Below are 27,131 nucleotides of genomic sequence, written 5' to 3'. Positions count from 1 at the left end.
ATACAAATAGATTTCCTCATGGATGGTAAGATGCCTGTTTTCCACCAACAGATTGTTGTACTGTCACATATCAAAAATACTGCAGTGTTCCCAACAGAAGATAAGCTGTTGCGAAAGGCATATGGCAGCTCAACCTCATGCTGCTTCATATTAGTTAATGGTGTGAGACTTCTCCCATCACAGTGGATCAATTTCCATAATTCATCAACTATTTCCTCAAAGTAATCATAATAAACTTCCTGAATGGGTCCAAGTCTGAATATGAATGGTTAATTATATGACAAGGGAACCATAATGAAGGAACAAGTTCACAGTTTTGAAACCTCCAAACACTGCCAACTCTACAAGTAGCTTCACCTACAGAAAGTAGTTCCGATAATTGTTGGGTGGACAAAATACGATTTAAGTTCATTCTGTTGGCTAACTTAGAAAAATTTCTAGTTAATATTCACATTCACCCCCCCCCCCCGCCAAGAGGACTGGACCTTTAGCTTTTATTGTTAAAGTGAGTCACTAAGTCCATCGTACATCGATAAATAAAATTAGAAAGCAAATTGTGGAGGCTTATTAGACAGATATGGAGGCACTGCTGTTCCTAAGGTGGCCTAGCCCCTTATTAACTGTTCTGAAGCAAGCAGAAGGAAGGAACATGAGGAATTTCTTGCATATTCCCTTCTGAAGAGATTTTCTCTCTTCCAACAGGAACAGTTTGCATTGAAAACTAGAAGTACAAGAGTTTAGTGAATAATGCCTTGTACCTTTAACAGCAGTGTGGCTGGCACAAATTAAACAGGGTAAGCCTTTCCTAGCATGGAAATACAATTATGGGGAAAGCTTCACTTGTTGACATTCTGCCTGTCACAAATCTCATTACTTGTGTGTAAACCAACCAACCTTATCCTTACCACCCAAACTAAAGCAGAATGCAAACTGCTGGAATCTTCCATTGACAATTGTACTTCATTTAAATATGTTTTTGCCTTGTGGCTCTTATTTTCAAAAATCTCTGCAAAAAGTTCAAAGCATACAACAAAAGATGCAGTTCTGAGTGGTCACCTGAAACGTTTTCTAAACTTTAAAGTGGTACACTTATTCTTTTTTTAAAAAAACAACAACTAACTCCCCTTTGATTTAAGGAGGTAACTATTGCTCATCAACCTCCTGCTAACTCATTCATTCTAGGAAGCCACAATGTATTGATTTAAAGCACTAAACAGTTCTGGACAAACTCCATCCTACACTTTTAGCATCCCAATCAAGACATACTGGAGAAGGAGAAAGAGAAAAATTGTCTGAGTATTCCTATGTATATCTATAGGAAGAACATGACTAAAAGTATGTATCTATAGGAAGTGTTTACCTACAAGAATAACAAGAGCCACTTTTGCTCAATTGCATACTGGCAAATTCAGGTTGCAGAATTAAAATAGATTTGGCACTCCTACCTGCAAACCTGTGTCCAAAGAAGATTGGAATTTTTGCAGTATGGAAATTGATGTAAAGTTTGGAATAGCTCCCCACAAACAAATCAGAATGAATGTTTAATAAACAGCAGGTACCAGCAAACTCATAGTCCTCCCCACTACAGTGAGATGTATTGCATCTGTGTTTTAATTATAGTACTTACTTCTAAAGTTGCATCTATACAAATAGATGTATATGCTTATGCACATTTTATCCTGTTGGTGATGCATTTCCTCTTTTTCAGCAGTGCATAAGTGGCCACCCTATGAAGGGCAGGAAATATGATTGTTTATATGCTAGATGTCTTAAAATGTTTATGTGAACATGGGTTTACTTTGACAGCGAGCACCTTGAAAATAAAACCAATGGCCTCATCTTATCCTACAACTCAATTCTTAGTCTTCATTTAGGCTGCTCCTGCTTTGCCACTGTGCAGTGTTAATTCATCTCCATAGGACTCCAACAGAGTTGAATGGAAGCTGTACAGCCACTCCCAGTGATTTCAGCAGCCCGAAAGGGAGGGCAGCGGCATCCATGATCAATACTCAAGTCTCACACATTTTCATAAGCAGCAGAATAAGTTTGAGCAACCTGCCTCAGTTATATTTTGATAAATATGCCTAGCACAAAAGTGTCAGGTTATAACAATAGCTACAAGGTGATAAATTAAAGCGGGGACAAACATATTTCAACTCTAATATGCACTGCACATACTATCAGATGTTTATGCATATACTTCTGGCACTCTGCTTCTTCAACAATAATACCTTCATTTGTTAATGTCGTGTTGGAGAAAAGTAAGAGCATTTTAATGTGCGAGGATATTTTAACCGGGATACTAATTACTCTAATTTGATAGAATTTTGTTGCATTTGCATCCCTGTCAGTTATTTATGACTTACTATAGGTAATTAGGGCTCAGGAGTTGCATTTAGAATATTGTAAATAGCTTTAAAGGCATTAGCCAAACTCCTAATTGTTAAGGTGTGTGTGTGAATTTATTAGTAGCTTGCATGCAAAATATTTGTGCATTTGACCTTTTGTAAAACATTTCTTTCCACGTTTCTAAAAGATTGGCTTCTGAAATAATTTTTCCTCAAAATAAAGTGTGACATTGTAAACAACCTCTTAAAATGAAACAGCTCGTGAAAAGCTATGCATTCAAGGGGAATTCTGGTTAGTTCTCCTCCTCTATCAATATCATTTCAATGGTTTCCCACATTCAGGTATAGTCATCTTGCACTTTATAAATGATAGTAACTTACACTGAGCTTTGTATCTCTGGGTCTTTGCAACCATCACTCTTCTGAACTCACCAGAGAATTTGAAGTTAAAATCTTTTTTATTATTATTATTCCTTAGGGTTGCTCTGTGTCAGAGATGGTCACATCTGTAAATTTCAGTTTCTCTCAGTTTCTAATTTTTCCACTCTTAAGTTCAAAAAAATGCTTTTAAATATTCCTTATGGGTTGGCTCTGCATACAACCTAAATCCATACTCTCTGACTATCCTGAAAATCCCAGGAGTTACAGCAATTTGCTCAAAATTCGGGCTACATTATTGCCCCACAGAAATCCTTTTTAAAAACAACACCACACACACACACATATTTCCCTGGTGGGGGCAGATACTGAAACTACCAGTGGGGCAGTAGGGAACAGAGCTCTCATGCCAACCTATTTAACTTGGTAAAGGTAAAGGGACCCCTGACAGTTAAGTCCAGTCGCGAATGACTCGGGGGTTGCGGCGCCCATCTCGCTTTATAGGCCGAGGGAGCCGGCGTTTGTCTGCTCTGCAGACAGTTTTTCCGGATCATGTGGCCAGCATGACTAAGCTGCCTCTGGCACAATGGAACACGGAAACCAGAGCAGCGCATGGAAATACTGTTTACCTTCCCGCCGGAGCAGTACCTATTAATCTTCTTGCACTTTTTGGTGTGCTTTCAAACTGCTAGGTTGGCAGGAGCTGGGACTGAGCAATGGGAGCTCACCCCGTTGCGGGGATTCGAACCGCCGACTTTTTGATCGGCAAGCCCAAGGCTCAGTGGTTTAGACCACAGCGTCATCCATGTCCGTACATAACTTGGTGCTTAAAGGCAATAGAGGAAGAGGAAATGGCAGCTTGCCCGGTCACAGGGTGGGTAGCTGTTGTGACCTGTCACGCCAGGCTCCTCTTCCTTGAGAGCAATGTTGGGGCTAGTTGGCTGGCTGTGGGGAATTCCCAGGCTGGCCACTGGAGATTGGTGGGCTTTTCCACAATCAACTTATTCAAATCCTGGCCAGTCTGGCACAGCCCAGTAGGTGGGGCTTGGGACTTAATGAAGTCCAGCTCTGGCCGTTCCCAGGGGCCACTGTTGGCTGAAGGATGTGCTGCTTATGCAAGTGTACAAAAGAAGCTTCAAACCCCATTTGCCCTCAGTGTGGCCATCATGTGCTTTTTCTTGGCAGAACCATGCCAGCCAGCAACGTTACTCTTGGGGTTCAGGCTCTTGGGGGTGGTATCTCCTTGTGGTGTGACCTGTAGGCTGTGTTCCCTGGGCAATCAGACTCCAGCCGACATAATCACAGGAGTGTAGCTATTTTCATCCAATAAAAATTGGAGGATATGGAGCACTCTACTGAGGAACTGGTGAAGTTTATGGTCTTAGAGCCCAGGGGTTGTGTGTTTTTTCAGCCAGAACTCACTGGAACTCAGTTCCAGCACCTCTCAGGTGGGCACCATTGCTATTATAAGAGAACAAGGGAGGCATTCATGGTGAGCTCCAGCACCTATTTTTCTAGAAAACAGCACTGTTAGAGCCTATTTACACCACAGACTAATTTAATAGTAAGAACTTTACTTTTCTATGGAGTCTAAGGATCTATAACAAGGAAGCATCTGTTTCCAGCATTTGTGGGCAAAAGCCATGGCTCTGTCCGGACCACTTAACCATTCTGAGAATCTTGTTCCCATGACAAAGAAGCAAGCAAGTATATGCTTTCTACAGTGCTGACAACTTAAAAAGAGATGTAAAGGCGGTACCACAGAAGCCTGCATGGATAAAGGGTCAAATTTTGTGAACTTTCCTTCTTTTGATTTGGATGATTCGGGCTTCATCCATGTGGCAACACCTATGCCAAACATTATATTATGAGAGCGGTGGGGTATGATTCATACACTCCCTTCTTTTGGTCCAACATACATTTCAAGTCAACTCAAAAAATGGTTCCATTGGTATAAAATCGATAATTCCTTAGAAAAATTGAATCATAACATTGAAAGAAGCCACCTCAACCAACTGCCTGCCCAAAGAGAGGATAAGTCATTCATCAGCTCCATCAGACTCTGTAATCCAGATCCAAAATGTGCCTCAAGAAGAAAAGACAGAAATCACTTCAAAAACCTATTTACAGGGCAAATCAGCCCAAATGACTCGGGATCATTGTCCATCTGACATGTTGGAGAGTAAATATTTCTTTTGGTCTTAGAAATGGAAGTCATTGATGTCTAAAACGTGAGCAAAACCCAACCCCCCAAGTAATCCCAAGGGAATTCCAATTGGGTGCATTTTCACATGCCAATGACTGGTCTTTAGTTGTTTCAAATCACTTTGCCCCATGATATATGAGAGACTGTAGAGAATGTTCCCAGGTTCAGTGAGCCATTACTCTTTGTATCAAAGTAAAAACTACACAATACCCTTCAAACCTTTGTATAAATGTACTGTATGTTAAAATGTTCCCTCCAATAAAACAGGAAAATGTGTGCTTTCTTTACATCTCTGATATAGTAAAAGTGGGTCTTCTCCATAGTTCACTATATTTGGTCTCCCCCAAACAAAGCAATCCAAGTAGTGCAACAGATGGGCTGGATTGACATTGCTTCAAACCAAGGCTAAAGACATTCAAGAGAAGTTTAAAAGCCAGTGCAGCAATACGATGACCAAGACAAATCGCCTGCCTCTGACACACCAGGAAGAATCTTTACACTATTTTATAAAGTAGCTAACTTAAATGTTTCAACAACGTAAGGATTATTTCATATGAAAAGTGCAAAATCCTGTCAAATATCTCCAACACATATTGTGCTTAATTCTGAATATAAAAAGCGCACTGGCCTATTTTTCTTCTTGAGAGTATTTCTAGGGCACATTATGTTTAAACTTGCACATAACACTTCATGTATCATTGCACAACATAGTAACATTGAGAGTTGCCTTGTACAGAGTCAGGACATTGGTCTGTCTTGCTCAGTAATGTCTACCCTGACAGACAGGTAAAGATGTCAGGGCTTGAAAATGGCACTTTCTGCAAGCAAGGCGTGTGTTCTTTCACTGGGCTATGGCACTTTGCCAACTTATTTTCCATACTAATATATTTCTCCCTAACACATAAAAAGAAGGAAGTGAAAAGCAAGATACAAAGCATTTAGGGAACCATGCCCCCATTCCAAATGTGACCTAATAATGCAGTCCTAAATATAATTTACAGGTTAGATTGTAGGGATGTTTCCAAAGTGTCATTTTACTACAAGTTTTGAGAATCACACATTCAGAAGCCTCAGTGGAATGTGTGCCAGTAGTGTGCATATGAATGAGAGAAACTTCCACACATTATGTGCTTGATGGACTCAAGAATAAAGCATGCCAGCTGGACAATTTTGTATTCGCTATAATAGTTAGTAAAACCAATGGCCACCTTTATTCTTCAACAATAAAACTACCCAGCCTTTTCATGAAAGATGATTGCAATTTCCACTGACCTGTATATGCACTTAAAAAGCCTCCCTATAACTAATGAAATTTTGAAGTATTTGCTCTTAAGATACAAGAGTCTTTTTATTGAAGACTCTGTGACATTAAGTATTCATGAGACCTAGAGTGAGCTCAAATACCGCCCAAGTAAAAAGTATTACAATTTTTCAACTTGATTGAAATCTCTTTTTTCTGCAAGATGTGCACCATAGCCTGCTGAGAGGGGCTATTTTTTTTTAAGGCTGTAGAGATATGCAGAATACATCCAGGTACCTTAGCCGTTAGTGATCGATTTCCCCGAGCACCCTTGTCCCTCCTTTGAAATTGATTCATGATAACTGCCTCCATTTGGGTCAAACAGTATTTAACCGCTTGTAAATTTTAATTAAATGATTTGTCACTTTGAACATATAGTTTGTCATCTTGCAGCTAAGCAATGTGTCTTTATCAGAAAATGACTCAAGGGAAAGACATTCATCTACTCTGTCATTTCAACACCCATTAAGATAATTTGGTTGTCGCAGAGACGCAAACTTGGGGATTTGTAAAATGGGCTATTCCACTGTATATGAGTTGTACCACTGTGTAAAGTTTAAGAGTATAATTTGTTCTTTAATTGCATCCTAATAATTAGTTTAGCTGGGTCATTTCTCATTAGTGGATGTTTTATTTCAGTGTAGAACAAAAATGTTCTCCAGCTCTTTCTTTCTTTCTTTCTTTCTTTCTTTCTTTCTTTCTTTCTTTCTTTCTTTCTTTCTTTCGCTCTGGTTCCCTGATTTGTTTCTTTAGGAGGGCAGTAATGTTTGCGTGTAAGCAGTGTTGCCTGAATATCACAGGACTATATTTGCTTGACCATTAGTTTTGATACAGATTAGATACAGTTAAAAAGAAAAACTGCTGCTTTCAAGTTCAGATACAAGAGAAGGGTAATGAAAAACACTATTTGGAAACTAAACATTCAGATACCTATGGTTCGCCATATGTTGCTGTATACCACAGCCTATCAGTTCTAGCCAGTGTGGCCATTGTTCAGGGTTGATGGAGGGCAACAGACTCGCCTGTTCTTAAGGAAATCAGAGATATAACACCATCCCAAGTAGCTTCTATATCATGAGTTTTTACAGCTAGGAACACACCCAACAATGTTATTTCTTAGATTTCTCAAAAGGCATCTTAAAAGACACCGCATACATTGCCCAATATATTTTTGTATGTTGTTCAACAGGTCATAGACAGAAACTGAGAGTCAGTTGTAAAATTCAGCAGATGATAAACAAGCAAACAAAAGTACAAGAAAAACTAAAGAGAATATTAAAGCAGCTTTGACTTCCAACAAAACCCAGGAATTCTAACATATCTGCAAGTAGGCTGCTTCTGAAGTCACATGGTGTGATGCCTTGCTACTCTGTTATTTCTAGGTGTAAGATCCTGTCTTCGTGTTATTGTTCACTTACATAGTCATTTGCTTAGTTACTGTATCAGCCACCTGAAGACAACCTATATATCTCCCAAACCTCAGATAGGACCATATTGCCAGTCTTTCGCCTGCATTAATTTAATCACAAACTGAGCAGTTTTTAAAACAGAACATTCTTACATATTGTTATACACCACCCCTATCTCCAAGCGTTGTGAGATTCCAGGGGTATCAGGTGCATTTTAACCCAGGATTTGTTTTTCCTTTTGGACAATTAGGCACAGCAGAGACTACAGTGTTTGTGATATATGGTTTTATTTACACATATTTACAACTTGAAGCCTTCAACGGAGGTAGTTCAGTGCATCAATATTCCAAGAGGTTTCTGCCCTCTCTTAGGCACAGAATTATTTCCAAGAACAGATCTCAACAGCACATCACTCACCAACCCTTGCTGCTTAACTTCAAAGTGCCATGCTAAATCCTACCCTCACAAAACACTGGTGTTGTCTTTTAAACTAGCCTTCCAGTTGAGGGAGCAAGGAAACCCACACTCTTGCAAATAAGATTTGCCTTTTCTTCCCTTTTGTCATGCTCTGCCATTGAGCTATGGTGCATTCCTCAGAACCTAGATTACTTACAGCAGTCTAATCTGAAGGTGACTAAAGCAGGTGTAACAATAGCCTTGATCTGCTTCACCCAGGATGGGGTTCATCTGACGCACCTTGGTATTTGTGAGAAAGCATTATATTGCACAGCTGAGCTGCTATGTTGTTGTTTTTCTGCAACAAAACCATCTTTCCATTTAAGCTGAGGAATTTTTCCTTCCAAATAAATGGTGGTATGTTTCTTTAGGAAAGAAAGCCGAGATGTTACGATTTCCTTGGTGCGTCTCTAGACGTATACATATCTCGGCCTCCCTTCCAACTTTTAAGAACAAACACTCCAAGAACGAGGCTTACTTTCTGTGACATGTTACTAATTGTCTCCCTGGTGGCACTTTGGGGTCGGCATGCATCTTCCCCAGCCTCTCCATGTGTAGCCAATGTATCTTGAGTTCTATTTTTGCCTCCAGCTGTGCTATACGTTTCGGCTTCCACCATGCAGCAACTTAATGCTGTCTCACCCAACTGTTCAGCAATGGCTGCTGATATTGATGGGAAACGGCACAAATACCTCCCGGCAGCTGAGAAGCTGTGGGTTGAACTTGATGAGCAGAAGGATGAAAATGTGAGGTATGCTCTCATATCAGAGCGTTGAATCCTGGATTCCAGACAAACCTGTCAAAATGATATTTTATTTAATATCATTTTGACAGTACCATGTTGACTTTTATTCTTTAACTATCTGCTTAGTTCTAAAACCATTTACCAGTCCTCAAGTGTTTGTTTTTTTATTTTACTCAGTAGCTTCTTCCATTCTTAGACTGCTTACCACCAGAAGATCTCTAAGCAGTTTACAGCAGTTAAAATGCAAATATAAAGTACAATTTAAAAAACCCATGTCAAATGAAGTCAAGTTCTCAAATTTTAAAACGGTTTTACAAGCTTCCTTACAAATTACTCTGCTGCGTCGTTTTACATTTCAGTGGTATGTGAACAGTGTCGTAGAGCCAAATAAAATTTAGTTCCAATCGAAACAAAATTCCATTTCCGCTCCCCCAAGCTTTTGACCAATGATCAGTTGGGCTTGGGGTTTCAAATTCCCAGTGAACGTTTTCTCTGTTTTTCAGCAAACAGCTCAATGTGCAGCTGACACTGAAAAAGATAATTCTGCTTCCTTCCTTAGGTCACCTCTAGACTACTGCCATAGTGGTGATGCTTATTCCAAAAAGTGCCGATAGGGATAATGCTGGATTGTTGTTTCTCCTTATGATTTCTGTTTGATGGTTGTGAATTTTGTGATACTTGGATTACCTGCACAATTCCATGCATAAGTTAGTCCCACTATATTCAGTAGGGCTTGATCCATACAAAGTGTGTTGATGAACTGCATCCTAAATTACTCTTTTGGTTTGTAAGCTGACTTTTGAATATTATGATAAAAAAGCAGGCTATAGTATGTGTGTATAGATAGATAGATAGATAGATGATAGATAGATAGATAGATGATAGATAGATAGTCAGTTTTGAGCAAACTCTTATCACTAAGCATCTCTAACCCTTGACAACAGGGTCTCTTTCTAATGCCAACTATAGGTGAAAGTATATTGTTGATCATAGCAGAAGTAGTAATAATAAAGCTGCTACTACTACTGGAATTAATGAAGATGCAGATAATGATGATTTCTTACTGGCCTTTCACTATCAGGTGTCAGAGTAGGTTACAACAATTTTAAAATGCAATATTAAGAATCTGTTAAATCAAATGGTGGAATTATAGGCTGCTTTGCAAATGCAAGTTTCTTTAAAATGCAAACCAGGTCAGAAATTAATCCTTTCCTACCTTACAAGGCTACTGAAGAAAATCCCTCTTCTGATGGTAGCATTGGATTTCGGGTAGGGGATCCCCCATTGGCATAAAATAATACTACCTCCCAAAGAGATTTTCCTTAAGACCACAGCAATGGAGGAAATGTTTAAATTCCCTCTCTGTACTTACTCTGATCCTGTTAATTATCAACTCCCCTCGCCAGCTGATACAATTTGCATCTTTTTAAAGTGCACATTAGAAGCAGATACATTTTATTTCGTATCTCGTTTTGGCCCCGCTTTAAATGAGGAGAAAGGCTCCTCACCCCAGCCGGAAGTGACATTTGACAACATACTTTCCTTTAAATTAACACCAGCCTCAGTGAAGGTGAATTATAGCTTCACTCTCTTTGGTGCCATGTTATATTTATGTGTTCCAGTCAGATAAACTTTTAAATCATTCATATTCCCTGGTTCTTGAAAAAACAGCAGACTTCAGCTTCAAGAGGATTTTCTCCGCCTGCCAATATGCAATTAGTTTTTGCCATTGATTTTGCCATCTCTTTGGCACTTGCATCATTTTCTCAGTGCCCTTGCCTATTCAGTACATTCCCTTTCATGTAGATGAAGAGTAATTGTCCTGCTGATACACATGCGGGTAGTGAGAAAGAATGTAAGTGCCTTCAAGTAATAGTTATGCATTTTGTACAATGTACATATTTTCCTTTCAGTCAGTCAAATGTCCTGAAGGAGGTACAATAGACAGTAATTCAAAACAAGCCAATGTAGGCAAAATGACACCTGCTCCTTCCAAACGACACGGCTCAGATTGTGTCTTATGGGCCATTCAATGTTACGACTTCCTGAATAGAGATTTGTTTCTGCAAGTATGAAGGGCACGGTGCTGTTTGAAGTAGTGGCTTTTAAATCAGCATTTTAAAGATGCAGTCCACATAGCACTTATTCTGGAGTAGAATAATTCGAAACAATGGAACCTCTGTAGAGTAAGTGCTTTTTGTTTGGGATTTTAGCAACAAATATTAAACGAACCATTCCCCCTATAATGTAGTCCAACATCCCATCTCACTCTAGAGCAGTGTTTCCCAAACTTGGGTCTCCAGCTGTTTTTGGACTACAACTCCCATCATCCCTAGGTAGTAATATCAGGTCAGGGATGATGGGAATTGTATTCTGAAAACAGCTGGAAACTCAACATTGCTCTAGAGTAGCCAAGAAACAGAACCCCTGACTATAGCAATTCATGCCTTGGTTGCATCTGAAGTGGACTACTGCCATGCATTCTATATGGGGCTACCATTGGGAAGTGTTCAGAACAGCTGTCTAATGTTGCCACTCCATTGTTGACTGGAATGTCAGTCACACCAAGAATTTTATACCAATTTTACAACAGCTAATTAGCTGCCAGACCCAATCCAAAGTTCTGGTACTGACCTTTAACACAAGAGAGAGAACTATTCATTAGGTGGGTTGTTGTAAAATGAAACCATTCTCAAAGGTTGGGGGGAATTTTCAGGCGACAGTTCTTGCTTACCTTATCTAATCAGGTGACCCAGTGTTGTTTTTTTTTGGGGGGGGGGCTTCCTCCCTTGTTTTCCCCGCTTTTAAGAATCAACTGCATGGAAAATTCTAAGTTGCATGTGTGAAGAATCTCCTTAAGATCTGCATCAATTTCTGAGAATACATGGAGGCAAATGCCTAAACAGGGCTTATGGTTTTCTTTGTTCAAGTCAAGCCCTGTTTTGAAAATAAAAAAACAAACAATCCCAATCCATGTTTACTGCTATCCAAATGTTGTTGGACTAAAACACCCATCTGCCTTAGTCAGCATAGCCTGTGGCCAGGCATGATGGGAACTGTAGTCCAGACAGTATGGTGTGGTGGTGATGGTGCTCACCTGATCTTTCAACAGCTGAGTCACTGCTGTTTACTAGGAAGGCATGGTGGTGAGGCAACAAAGAGGTTGACACAAGGCAAACATATCAGCAGAGCCAATTTGGTGCTCCTGCCAGTGTGTTTGAACTGCCCCTCTCCTTCCTGGTAAGCAGCAATGGCTCCAGCTGTTTGGAGGTCAGGTGGTGCTCACCTGACCATGCACCACCACAGTGGTCCAAACTCACTGACTATCCCTGGATTATGATCTTGCCTATGGAAGCAAATGTTGCAGTGAATTAAAGGACTGTGTAATAAATTCATGGAGCTCTTTGCCCTAGCACTGTGCTGAGCATGCTGTCCTTTCTACATGTCAATATGGTACATTCTAAAAACTAGTTATCAGATCATCAAAGACCATTCAAACAATTTCCTCTTTTGTTCTGTTCTTCTCCCTTACATTTGCCCAAATGGTTGTGACATTATCAAAATTTGCTGTTCTCAGAATAGCAGGCGCTGAACATTGTATGTGGCATAATAGTGTACAAAATGGAGGTAAATAATGGGGAACTAATGGAGACGTCTGGCAAGTGAATCATCATTTTTGACCTGAGGAGTTTTAAAGCTAGTTTTAACTAATATGCACAGTTGTGCAATACAATAGATGCATTACAAGAAGGAAATAAAAAAGGTGGTTGTAAATATATTGAATTAAAAGGGTCATGGCTTTATTAAAGGAAGAGAAGGACACCAACTTTTAATGATTTTGTGGCCCAATCGGTCTGAGTGTGAAACACGGGTGATGAATTTGGGTAGGGACATTCCAATTATTTTTGTGATTGGTGGGCCAAAGGGATTAAGAAAGAACAAGCTCATTCCAAGCTGATATAAGGCACTTCTTTCATCTCTAGTTTTTCTCCCATAGGGAGGTATCAGTGTAGCTTGCCAGTCATTCCATTAATTTCAAAATCTCAAGTTGTACAATGAGAAGGGGACGACAGAGGACGAGATGGTTGGATAGTGTTCTCGAAGCTACCAGCATGAGTTTGACCAAACTGCGGGAGGCAGTGGAAGACAGAAGTGCCTGGCATGCTCTGGTCCATGGGGTCACGAAGAGTCGGACACGACTAAACAACAACAACAACAATCTGGCAAGGTTCACACTTCTTTACAATGCCCATTTCTACTCAAGCTATCCTAAACCTTCTAATCAACTAATTAAGGAGACTAACTTTCCTCTAGACTTTTATCATCAATTCAAGGATGGCCACTTTGCAAAGATCATTCTTACTATTATGGCTTGTGAGTACCTGGAGAAATTACTTCTGCTTTGCCTTTTGGTGGAGCAGCACATTGTGAGCCAACGTGACGGATACAATCCACTGAGTCCTTAGATCACCACTAATAGCTCATTTCCCTATACAATTTCTAGATTGTGGCCACAGATCCACATTCTCAAAAGAAATATATAAAAGAAAAGAATGGATAAAACATGCATTCTTCCTCTAAACCCAGCTGCAAGCAGACCAGTGTCTCTTTCCATGATAGCATCCTCTACAGTTACATAAGGCCACAAATATTCCTTATATACAGAAAATCTTCACTTGACTGTCCAGAAGTCCCTGCGAATGCATTTACTACCCTTATGTGGTGAACTGGATTGCATCCTGCCATGGCAGGCAAGGAACCAGATCACCACTCAGATAGTGGTACTGGGATGCTTCAGGCCTCCACCATCTCAGGAAGCCCAGCAGCACCCTTGGTTGGCTCTGGTGGGCAATGCCTGGCCACCAGCAAAGATGAAACCTATGCCTGGGCTATAAAAGGAAGTTAGACTGAGGTGGCTCCAGTGCTTCTGGACATCAGTTTACCACTGGTTGACAGATCTAGGAAGGTATTTTACCAACAGTTCAATGTGGAGCCTTGCCTGTAGGGATTTTGCCTTTCAACAAGAGTATATTATTGGCATTTGTCGTAACTTGGTGAGGGAAGGCTTTGGGAAGGATCCTTATCTGTAGAGGAAAGAGCCAAAATGAATCTTCAGTGAAGCCTAGCTTGGGGTGCCAACACCACACAACCAAGTCACTGTGGGAGACTCCATACCATGGTCTCATAGCAACTCTTTAGGTTGCCATGCAGATGGGTTGGGTGAAAAATTGGACCAGCAGGTAGGCTACCTGGGGAGAATCAGAAGCACCAGCTTCTCGAGAGGACGTGGGCTCTAAATATGGAGGGGGCCAGCCCCCTAAAAAAATAAAAAATACATTTGGGTTGCAACTGCATTGGCCCTTAGGAGTTGGTGCCTATGGGGACAATGGATTGTTTTCCCATGCTATGATTTCACCCATACAGAGCCTCTTTCGGTTCTTTCTCCTGCCTGCCTGCCTGCCTGTCTCCCTGGCACACAAATGCTTATCTGTTACTGAAGTAATGCAGTGTTCTTAAAATAAATGGAAAGCCCAAGCTAGATAATTTGGAAGGTGATTTGTTTTTAAGAGACTGAAAACAACCAAACTACTGCATTTTTATCCAAAAACCGTATGCCCATCTGTAATTACAGAAATACCTGAGATTACTATAATTGAAAAAAATGATAACATTTGCCTATCTTCTCCCAGATTGCTTATTTACAGCATGTGACAACTGTTTCTGTTGAGCAATTTTCTCATTTCCTTTTCACATAGACTTATGAATATCAACAAGCATGCACATAGAAAAATACTGTTGGTTGGATTTATTTTTTAAAAGGTCTAAATTAAACAGGTTGATTATAGCCACTTCATGTAATGGTAATGAATAATGTGAAGTTGGAAGTGAGGAAAGCGGGAAAATTGCATATTCTTAGGCACATATTTTCAACAAAGTCTGTGAGATATGTAGGTTGAAGCATGAATCGTCAGCACCATCATGATTATGGCCAAAAGTAATTTTGCAAGGGCTGTGATGAATATTCTCCCATTTAAATTTCTGGATAGAAAATAACTCTTTGAATTGCCAAGAAGTCATTGAAAGAAAAAAGCACTATTCCTGAAGAAAAATGTTCTTAAAAACAATATCAGATTTCTTAAAAAGTTACTTGCATAATTTATTTCCAACACATTCAGCATAGATTTATGTTCCCAGGGAGACTTATCAGAGTAGTAAGAAGCAAAAAGAACAATTTAAAACAATAATAATATTTATAGCATACCAACCAGTACAGAAAAATTAAACAACAAACCAAACCAATAGTAACCAAACCACACCACACCACGTTGGGTCACAGCACATGGGGGAATGGCAGCCCGCAAAGGCACCCCCCAGAGATGGTGAGTGGACTTATGGGTATAGAGGCTAAACCAATAAAAAATAAAAAAGCATATATTTATTAATCACAACTTCAAAACTCTGTGGAGCCTTTTGTGTCCTAATAGAGACCAGAAGCATCTTTAGACAATTCAAAAGGAAAAACTGGGCAAAATTGATCAATCAAAATAATGCATAAGGTGCTTGAAATGGTTGGGTATTCTAATTTCTCTTTGAAACAGTGGCTTTCATGTGTTGGACTATGCACAGCATAAGAGATGCATCAAAATAGCTTTCTGACTCACTGTGGCAAAGCTCATTAATATTATAATTGTTCACAATTTGATACACAGGTCTAGAAAATGTTAATCAATGAACTCCAGATGACCTGTTTCAGATCTTGTCCTTACTTGATAGAAAATGATCTGATTCTTTATTTATTCAGTGAGCAAGCGAATTATATTGTTATGATTCTCTGTAACCAAACAGGTCTCCTGGAATAATCCAGTCTTTTTATGCATTATCCCATGAGTCAGCCAAACATTTAGCTCTTTAGTATAGAAACATTTACATTTATCACACAATCTTTTTTATTTTCGGTAGTTCCCTGGATATTTTAGAACGTTCCTTTTTGAAACCTGCATTTGCCACTAACATTTCCATCTGTGTTGACTGAATAAATTGCTCCAGAGTCCCCACAGTACAACTGTTTTTGTCATTCTTCTAAAAGCTACTGTTCCATTATTTTTGAACACGACTCCTCAGCGCTTAAAACAGAAAGCGTTGTAAAGCAGAAAATAAATAACATTAACAATATATCATTGTTCTATGATTCACGCGATCTTGGATACTAATGGGCATATGATTCACGCCATCTTGCTGTTATGGCATGAATCATATGCCCATTAGTTTCCAACAACATAATTCCCTCTTTTCAAGTGCCCACAGACTTCACCTCAAACACTGAAATGAATCGGGGGGGGGGGGAGTTCCATGGGTAGGTTTGAGTTCTATGCAATTTGGCACTCAAGCCAATGAAACTGATTCAACATCAGTGAAGCACCTCAGTCTATAAATGTTGTACACCAAGCACATAAATCATTCCTAAGGGCTTTAAAACATAAGAATTGTATCTTCCCTGACCCCCCAATAAAAAAATCACTACAAATTTGCCAGGTACAGAAACGCCTCCCTGAGCAGAATAATAAAATGAGTTGATACCGTACAAAATAGTTTCTATGAAAGGAACTTGGTTGTTCACTTGGGAGATGTTGGAGAATTTAATTTTTTTTGGTCCAACCTCAGTTGATACAGTTGTTCTTGAGGCACATGACAACACAAAATCACTGCCACTTGATCATATGGGTGACAGTCCCTTATGAAACATGCATTCAGTATCTCTCTGGATTGTGATAATCTTTCCCCAGCAGAAGTGTGGGGTCATATATCTATGTGAAAGTTTTTGATCCCATGAGTCAGCCAAACAAAGAAACAACCTCTCCTAATCAATTTTAAGTTAGAAACACTTGAAAATTATGAATATTACTGCGAGGCCCAGGAGAGAGGTATGGGCTAAATGTTACAACTTAGGTAAATCCTGACATTTGTTGCTCCATTTATTTCATTCAATGGGATTTCAGCTGGGTAAAGTCTTGCTTTAAATCCAGGGTGGGGGGAGATGACTTAACAGGAAACTTAGATAATGGTTTGTTCAAGGTCTTTCATTACTGAGAAAATCAAATGCAAATCTTCCTCCATAACAGCAAATCCATGATTTATTAAACAGAATATTTCTGGCCACAATAAGACTGCATATTTCAAGGATACCAAGTCCAGAAAACAATTACTTCAGTCCAAATTGGCATTGAAAAGAGAAGTAAACATGTTTCTTCTGTGTTAATTCATTCTGAAAATTGTTATTTTAGTATCTTTTAATGTTTTAAAATATACTGAAGAAGTAAAATTGGTAGTAATTGGAATAAAAATAGTAAGAATCAATTTACTAAAATGCACACAGTGTACTTTTCATCTTAATAAGAGACACAAATGGAACATCTCTCATTGAACTAACTTATATGAAAAAACACTTCATGAAATGAGCCAATTAGGAAAGGTCACTAATTATTTCCTACTAATACTGCTACTTGATTTTCTAGCGTTTTATTTCAACTCTTTTCCCTATTTCAGTACTTCACAGAGATACCTCCTCCTAATCAATTTCAAGTTAGAAAAACTTGAAAATTATGAATATTACTGCCAGGCCCAGTTTTCAAATCTATAGACACATTTCATCTATAGCAGTGTTCCCCAACCTTGGGCCTCCAGCTGTTTTTGGACTACAACTCCCATCATCCTTGACCACTGGTCTTGCTAGCAAGGGATGATGGGAGTTGTAGTCCAAAAACAGCTGGAGGCCCAAGGTTGGGGAACACTGATCTATAGAATCAGTAAGGGTAACTAAATATTAACACAGATGTCTAGGGAATATGGTATAGAATACTGAATACAAATATAATGCTAAACTTCTCATTTCTACTGTTATTAACATGAAACTAAGCAACTAAGCTTCACAGCTTCTCTGACTCATTGTATGTGGCCTTAATTAGATGTAATTGAGTTTTTTGTTTCTCATATAACATGCTGGATTTAGTGGAAATACTTGCCACCTTTCAAGTTTCTTGTCTTCACGCTGTAGAAAATCCTTTTGTTCCTAAGTTAATGCAGGCTCTACTTTATTAACTGTTTTAATATGTTCATCTTCTTGTGGAATTAAAGTATAAAAAGAAAAGAAAGTCAGTTGCCTCAAATTAGCATCCATGTAGTATTCCCCCCCCCTTTTTTAACAAAGGAAATTGTCATTTGAAATCTCTTTGTTGTGGATGATAAATGTTCTCTCGCAGTAAGAAATGGAAAAGTAATTTCAACTTACAAAAATAAAAATTTACAAAGCACACCAACACAGTTCTTATAGAGGCTCTATGGGCAATTTTAGTAAAGCAAAGAACTCCCAACACAATGGTAAATACAGACAACAATGTACATAAAAAGAACCAGATTTAATCCACGTATTTATTATTGTATATTTAAAATTTTACATCCCACTTTCCTCATGAAAGAAAGTGAAGGTGACTTTCACCAGTACCCTTGCTACATTGATTAGTTTCCCCAAAGTTAGTGTACAGTCAGCTGAGCTTGAACATTGGACAGGGTATAAAGAATCTTGGTCTGATTTGGTATGAGAGGTGTTTGTACTTTTTTCCCTACTAAGTATCATAGTGGAAAAATGTGGATCTTACACGCTGAGTACAGCAGCTGCACCTGATCTTCTGCAAACAGCCCATGCCCCAAAACTTCTCAAGAAAACTTAAGAAATGCCTTTACCTGGCAGTATGCAACACCAGAAATCCCTGACATAGAGACAGCCAGAGAAAAGTGGAATAGAGTAGTATATACCCATGTAGTATATACCCATGGTGACAGCAGTCACAAAATTAAAAGACGCCTGCTCCTTGGGAGAAAGGCGATGGCAAACCTAGACAGCATCTTAAAAAGCAGAGACATCACCTTACCGACAAAGGTCTGTATAGTTAAAGCTATGGTTTTCCCAGTAGTGATGTATGGAAGTGAGAGCTGGACCATAAAGAAGGCTGATCGCCGAAGAATTAATGCTTTTGAATTATGGTGCTGGAGGAGACTCTTGAGAGTCCCATGGACTGCAAGAAGATCAAACGTATCCATTCTTAAGGAAATCAGCCCTGAGTGCTCACTGGAAGGACAGATCGTGAAGCTGAGGCTCCAATACTTTGGCCACCTCATGAGAAGAGAAGACTCCCTGGAAAAGACCCTGATGCTGGGAAAGATGGAGGGCACAAGGAGAAGGGGACGACAGAGGACAAGATGGTTGGATAGTGTCTTCGAAGCTACAAACATGAGTCTGACCAAACTGCGGGAGGCAGTGGAAGACAGGAGTGCCTGGCGTGCTCTGGTCCATAGGGTCACGACTAAACGGCTAAACAACAACAAACAACAATACCCATGTAACACCTGCAGAATTGAAAAATGATCTAAGTAACATTAAAACAGCCACCTGTGCCATCAGACAGAGTCCAATCCAACAGTAAATACTTCACTGAGTTTACTGGATACCAACATACCTTAAACACCTGGGCATTATACCCATGGGCAGCTTTTGGAAATGTAGTCAACCACAGGCAGACCCAACTGACCTACGGTATTCAAACCCTTCTGGAAGGAAATGCAAACTAGAGTCACTCTGGTCCTAAACAAATCTCTGTCAATAAACACTGCAATTGTAATAATTGACCACACATATTGTGGGAGGGCAGAAAAGGTGGTTCCACCAGGCCATGTTCATAGCTTCCAAGAGATCTATAACAACGTTTTGAAGCTTTTTGCAGAGTAATCTCCTGGACCAAAAGAAGTGAGTGGTTGATGAAGTGCTTCCGCTAGCACAAGGTTTTCTACCTGTACAGCTGAACTGCTCCCTCTCTTTCCCCTGTGTGCCCTTGCCTCCAAACTGTTCTAGAAAGTTGGGGCAACTCCCAGAAGAGATTAAGGGGGCATATGGAGAGAGGAGGGGAGGGGTTCTGATGCACAGCCAAGTCGTTGCACTAGTAGAAGCACTAGTAGATACCACCCTGAGAGGCACAGCACAAGAACTAGAACTCAGCAGCTGCTTAGCTAGGCACTAGACACAGCCTTGATGGTCACCTATTTTTTTACTTGAGCATATAAATTTGAACACTGCATTGTTTCAAAGCAATTGCATGAGTCCTGGAATAGGAGAAATACAGGATATAAATATAATGGTGAAGCATGGGGCTGGATCTTTAGCTGAGCAGGTACTCCATTAAAGTGGCCCAAGAGGGATGACTCTGTCTGGGAGTCCACACAGGGGCCAACGAGCCAAAACACCTCTTCCGCTGGCAGCCTGTGTTGGGTTGTGGCACCCAGTCCACATTGGGGTTGACTCCCCAGCACGGCCAACCCCACTAGGTTCTTATCAGCCGGCATGTGGGCTTTCTGATGCTGGATACATGCCCAATGCCTAAGCAAACCTACTGACATCTGTAATCAATAATGTTGTGGCCTATTTCAACCCAATACCCATCTCCTATGTTCATTTCCATGTTCTACCCCACACCGGGCTGTGGTCATCGTGCCCGTGACAGCAATAGTCAGCAGAAATTAGTGGATTTATACCACTAGTAGATTTATGTCCACACACCAACCTGCTTTAATAATTGTTCTATGAGGCTGCCTCGATGCTACCACATTACTGCTGACTGAAAAGCTATAGCTCAACAATAGTAGAATTCCCTCTCCCTCAGAACAGGTGTGATCTTTATGAATGCACAATAAAAATATTTCAGTGATTGATTATAATTGGTATGGGGGTATTATGGTATGGTATTGGGGGAAAGAGGGAATTATTTTGTCATTCATGTAATGAAGCCTTGCCAATGTTCTCCTTGTTTTCTTGATTTGCCAGTTCTATTCATAGCAGGCTGGTAGTAGACATAGCTGTAAAAACCACAGATTGAATGCAAGGTGGTACACAATATATTTGTTAAATTCAGCTACTACTTAAATAATACATATATATGTCTTCTTTATATGTTATTTAGAACTCTTTGTTTTTATTTCCTTTAAACACACACACACACACACACACACACACGACTGGCATTTTTGGGAGGTGGCTGTTTGCTTGCTTGCTTTTTATTTTTTTTATTTAGAATCACAATTATAGTTTCAGTCAGGTGATGTTTACAAGCCTTAATTACAGCCTAGAGTCAAGAAACCCCTTGAGTGGATGATCCCATTATCAGAAGGTGGGGAGCCAATTTGCACTGATTTCCCCATCTTCCTGAGAATCTCTGTGTTCTCTGAAAAGCTGCTTTGAAGGGGTTGGGGGACCCTCCAGAAAAAAAAGTGAGGGTGGCATGGGGTATTTGCTGGGAAAAGGGGTAATCGCTTAAAACCAACTCCCCTTTTTCCACCTGTCAAACCTCAACTGGGTGAAAAACCATTTGTGTAAGAGCAATTTATTTATTTTTAACTGGAAGACACAGAATTGCTGTAAGTCAGTCAGTAAGTAAAGATTCAAGGAACTAGTAGAACCTCTGAATCTAGCCTATGTCCATTTGGATCATAATGAGGCAAGGAAAGAAGGGCTACCCTTATGCTATTCATATAATCAGTTATCAGTAATCAATATATTCATATATGCTCACATATAATCAGGGCTTACAGTATTTTTATAATCCATTTTGAATCAAAGGAAAGCTTTTGCCTTAGCTAACTGCAAACTGCTTGGAACAGCAACTTAGAACCGACCTTTCCCCTAGAAAACATCCTTGTACCCTGAACATAGGGGAAGACATGAATCAGAGACACTGGTTTCCCCTAGAAAACATCCTTGTACCCTGAACAAAGGGGAAGACATGAATCAGAGACACTGGTACAAAATCCCCCTCAGATGCAGGCTAAAATAATCTACAAGAACAGGAAGGGCCAAACCACAAAAACTCCAAAACTCCCTGTTCTGTCAGAACTGGGGAAAAGGTCAGAGTGTGCATCATTGTGCATCATTTGTGCAGACGATGGAAAGCAGAAGTTAGAAGTAGAACCCTGTGCTTGACCAGGAGCCGTGAGCATGGCAAGAAGCACGCTAATTGGCTAATTTCGCTGGCGATTCGTGACTGTCTCATGATTGTCTCATGATCTATGATTTGCTGTGATTTGCTCAGGTATAAAGACCTCAGGATTTCTGTCTCTTGGGGTCCCAGTTCTTTGGAAGAGATTCCAACTGGGTCCTTATTGCTTGGCAATAAAACCTCACCTTCTTTTTCTCCAAAGCTGTGTCTGCCTGATCCTTATTCACTCTAAGTGGGTACCATCTATACTTTCACGTGCTTCATTAAGGCTATCAATGGCTACTAGCCATGAAGTCTGTTTTCTACCTCCAGTGACAGAGACAGTATGCATCTGAATAACAGTTGCTGAGAATCACAAATTGGGAGAGCACTGCTGCACCCAGGTCCTGCTTGTGGAATTCCCATATGAGACCCCAAATTCAGCCATATAAGTATGCAGACATTTGTAAGGTTTCTGTTATATATAATGCCAAGTTTCCTTTTCTGCTTTCATGAAAAACATATGCCACTTTTATTGTTTTAAAACAATCAGTTAATTAGGGATTCTTTTTACAAAACAGGAATGCAAGCAACATTATTCTTAATATAGATCTACCTTCTGTTTTTTGTGTATCTACCACAGCCTGTAAACTAGGAGAGAATGCTTGCCTTAAGCACTTTTAAAACTATATCTGAATGGCTGTCATGCTCTATGACTATAGTCTAACAATAGATTTCCAGTGGGTGCACAAATCCAAATCACAGCATTATGTAATATTCAACAATAGTCTGAGCTACACAATCTTTATTTCCCCACAATAATTACGAACGGCACATAAAATATGGCTAGATGTAGGCAATAGTTTTTTGAGAATATAAGAGGACAAAAGTGTTGTGCTACATCAGAGCAAAGACCCATCCAGTCCAACATCCTGTTCGCACTGTGGCCGGCCGAATGGAAACGGAAAGCTTGCAAGCAGCACCTTAATTTGGCAGTCCTTTTGCTACTTGTGATTCACAGCAGCTGGTATTCAGAGACATACTGCCTCCAGCCCCTAGTGGCACAACACAGCCATCATGGTTAGTTGCCATGGATAGCCTTACTCTCCATGAATTTTTCTATTCCTCTCTCAAACCAGGCAAGCTGATGACCGTCACTACATCTCGTGAGAGGGAACTGCATGGTTCTAACTCGGGCATAGGCAAACTCCGGCCCTCCAGATGTTTGGGACTACAATTCCCATCACCCCTAGCTAACAGGACCAGTGGTCAGGGATGATGGGAATTGGTAGTCCCAAACATCTGGAGGGCCGGAGTTTGCCTATGCCTGTTCTAACTACATGGTCTTTGAAGAAGCACCTTTCTTTAGGCACTCCTGCATCTTCCATCTTCACCAGCGGCTCCAGGTTCTACAATTATAAGAGCGGGAGAAAACCTTATCTCTATCACTTTCTCCATTCCATGCATCATTCCATAGGCATCTTCCCCCCCCCCCTAAAGCCCCAGTGTTTTAACCTTTTCTCACAGGGAAGTTGATCAAGCCCCTTGACCATCTTGCTTGCCCTTTTCTGAAACTTCTCCAGCTCCTTAGTATCCTTTTTGAGAATATTCACAGTGTTCCAAGTGTGGTCACACCATAGATTTGCGTAACAGCATTATGATATCAGCAGTTTTATTTCCATGGAATTCACCCTTTTTTTGGGGGGGGGGTTGCCACACACTGCACTGACATCTTCATTGAGCTAGGAACTGTAACTTCAAGTTCTGGTCCTGATCAGTCGCTACCAGTTCAGATCCCATTAGCATACATATGAAGTTTCGGAGGGTTCCGCCCACCCTTTCACAATAATATCTGATAAAATAGGTTAATAGATTTTTAAACCCGTATATCAATACATCACATGCATTCTGTATGCAAGGAAACAACATTATGAATATTTATTCAAGCTCATTGTCCTTGCATTTGAGGCTCATCTGATCAAATCTCTTGATCACATGGTGTTTTTTCATTTCTTGAATATAGCTGGCATAGTGAACCTATGAGAATATTAAGCTGCTTTTATGTGGAGTGAGACCAACTGCCTGTTTCAACTGGCAAACAGTCCTCCAAGGTTATGCAAGTAGTCACAGCTCTGAAACTTGACATCCTGTTAATTGGAGATGCTAGGGATTGAACGTGAGATTTTGTGTATGCAAATCATGTACTCACCACTGAGCTGTGGCCCCTTGTTCAGTTCTCTAGTTCCTATTAATATTTTCCCCAATTATATAAATTCCTCTTGGCCAATCTACTATAAAACAATCTGCTTTCTGCAGTCCTTTGCTTGCAAATGTTAAACTTCTTCATTTTTAAGCTGTAAATTTCCACACTGCATCAACTTCCACCCAACACTATCTTCAGTGGAGATTATACATGTTTTGCAATGCTTTTCATTTAGTCATAGTTAATTTTGCCTGTCAGTCAATGATCTTCATGTAGAATTTCAAGCCAATTCTTGAAGTTCACTAGAAAATGTTCATTTGTTGTCGTCTCTCCCTTTCTCTCTCTTCATTGCTGCCAGCATTTCTGAATCATCATCAGTTGCAACAACATTGATCAGTACTGCCTGCCTCTCAAAATGTCAAACATTTATGTTTATGGTTTTTGTCCAGATGATATTTTCAGGGTTTGTGAAGGAAATCCCTCTCCAATTATTTTTGATGTTGACTGAAAGTGAACAATGGCTAATTAGCAGCTAGCATGACAAGAAGAAATGTTCATCACTGAGAGGTAGTTGGGTATGGTATGATGAACTAATGGGAAATGGAAGTTCTGCCAATGATGTCAGCAAAACAGAATCAAAACTGGGACCAAGATAGGCTCTTTAAACACATTATACTCATTTCTAAGGCTGTAATTTCCCCCTGTCATCACTGATTCCTTCTTTCTCATGAAAGCCTCCTAAAACAGTGTAACATAGGCCACCCATAAACATTTCTGTTTTCAAAAGTACTCCATAAATCTTCATTATTTTCACTCCAACTTCATTTGCTGACAAGGAATAAACAGCTATTAAAAACACACAGCCCTAGATTGCTACATTTTAGTTGTACATTCAAAGTGTTGAAAGAACTCGAACATTAAAGCTAAGCAATTTACATCGCCAGTGAGACAAAACAAAATGATACAATATCTATTTCGTTTAACGTTAAAATAAACTGGCCATGATCCAGCATGAACTAAAGCCCATTCGTTATCTGTTATTAACTTCTTACTGGATTGCAGTGCGCGTTATTTTGGGGGGGACTGATAAGGAAACAGATTACTATCACCATCACCATGAAATGTTTCAGGGCTGTTTTGTAGGTGTAATGGCCCATCCAAAGCAGCTTAAAATAAGAAAACGCCACACAAAAAAGAAATCAAGGGTACCAAAATAACCAAACTCATTCAATCTCCTCAAAAACTAGGAAGCCAAGAAAAGGACTTCTGTGTTTTTTTCTGTTTCTACACTGTGCACTGCTTTGATGGCTTCATGCTGTGAAGCAGTCAATAAATCTGTACAACAACAACAAAGGTGGAGAGATGAAGCCACAAAGACACCCACTGCCTGTGGAACACTTATAGAAGAAGTGAATGAAATAAATCAAAAGGGGACCATATTAAGAACCCATCATTCCTTCTTGTTCAATCTGTGGGCTTCTTCAAGCATTAAGCCATTCAATTACAATCATCTGGAGTGGGACCAGTCCTGCATCCACAAGTTGACTGAAGGTCTGAAGAAGGAAACTTCTTGTTTTGCCAACTGGCAGGGGTTCATTTTGGACATACAAATGGGATAAAGGGTAAATATTTTTCTTAAACAGCTAAAAGCAAGCTGCAAAGCACTACAGCTATGCTTACGGTCCCTGTGGTTTCTGGCAACCCCATCAGCAATAGGGGGTTATGTTAGTAGCCTTGACAATATTTATGCATTCTTGCTACAGTGAAAGATCAATTAGTCATTGGGCGGGTAGCAGTAAGATGAATGGATACTCCCTACAGCAGGTATTGCCACTGGATCCTGCCTTTATCTAGATAAATCTTCTAGATAAGGCTTACCCAGCAGATTGAAGTTCCCAAGGATTCTCAGCACATAACTAGCCATGGGGAAGCAAAGTATTACAGAATACTAATAAAGAGACAGTATTAAGAGTTTGAAGATCCCAGGCCCACAGGATTTCTAGTCCTGAAAGGAGCATTGCTTCATACCACCTAAATCTTCATGCAAGGTGATAGCAACCTTTGCTTCTTTGCATGTATGTCTATGTTCCCATTATGGCCCTGTCCTTCTGGGGAAAGCTTCAGAATTCTCAATAGCGTCCGCTTGCATGTGCCTGTTTTTCACAAAGCAGACATAAAACGTAGCCTTTCTGGGAAGAGAGGAGGGTAGCTTATGTGGCCATTGGCCACCAACTTGGAAAATCCTCTGCAGGGAACCACCAATACTTTACAGTGCTCAGGAAGGAATAATCTATCTGATGGCACCGTGTGATTTTGTGGATCTCCACCTGTCAATACTATACTGTTCAGATTTGTTATGATCTTTGGTTGAGCAACAAATCTACTGATTGACTGTAAGTTTTAGGCTCACGAGTAGGTATGGGGAGGAATGTTAAAACTATAGAAAAAATGCACCAGAACATAATGCTCCTCAACCTGCAAAATGTTTCAATTGAGCATCACTTTCAAAAGAAAGAATGTGTTCAAACATGGGTATAAATGAACTTTAGGTTGAATTAAGTTTTATAGCATAGCTTTTTTTTTAACAACACTGTGGTAAAATGAAAAGAAAAAGCAAATTCTAGTAAGCTATATTATCAGCTGTGTGGCAAGTGAGACTACCAGACAAACCCTAAGCACGACTTTTAAGTTTTTCTTTCAAGACACTGCTAGATTAGTTCGTTGCACAGCTGTGTCAGACACTGCATGAATGACACAGAAAACACATGAGAATTTCTACAGAAGCAGTGGGAACTCTCATTCTTTATAGTTCAAACTATACATCTTCAAAGCAGGGCAAATTTCCACACTAAAGACTACCATATTTCAAAAGTTTGCGAAGCTAGAATTTGGGTGTCAGCATCTGCCCTCGGCGTTGTGGCTACCAGGGGTAGGCCAAGTCTTTACTGAAGATTTGTAGCATGCCTGTATCAAAACGCTGCTATGGTTTTGTAGAAATATGCACTGGTTTGGCAACAGAACCTGTTTCCACAGTTCTGATTTTTTGAGAGGATAGGTAAAGAAAGACATT

The 27,131-nt window shown here is 39.9% G+C and overlaps 2 protein-coding genes across 3 annotated transcripts in view; one reads left to right on the top strand and one right to left on the bottom strand.

Annotated features, from left to right (window-relative positions):
- LOC310765695 (uncharacterized protein) overlaps window positions 1-27,131 on the top strand; it is a 557,351-nt gene that overhangs the window by 100,956 nt on the left and 429,264 nt on the right. The gene's annotated exons all lie outside the window — the stretch shown is intronic.
- NEGR1 (neuronal growth regulator 1) overlaps window positions 1-27,131 on the bottom strand; it is a 437,028-nt gene that overhangs the window by 30,907 nt on the left and 378,990 nt on the right. The gene's annotated exons all lie outside the window — the stretch shown is intronic.

Source organism: Podarcis filfolensis, assembly GCF_964270895.1.
Source record: "Podarcis filfolensis genome assembly, chromosome: 6".
NCBI classification, from domain to species: Eukaryota; Metazoa; Chordata; class Lepidosauria; order Squamata; family Lacertidae; genus Podarcis; species Podarcis filfolensis.
Note: the sequence above shows the minus strand (reverse complement) of the source record. Positions and strands in the feature narration are given on the sequence as shown.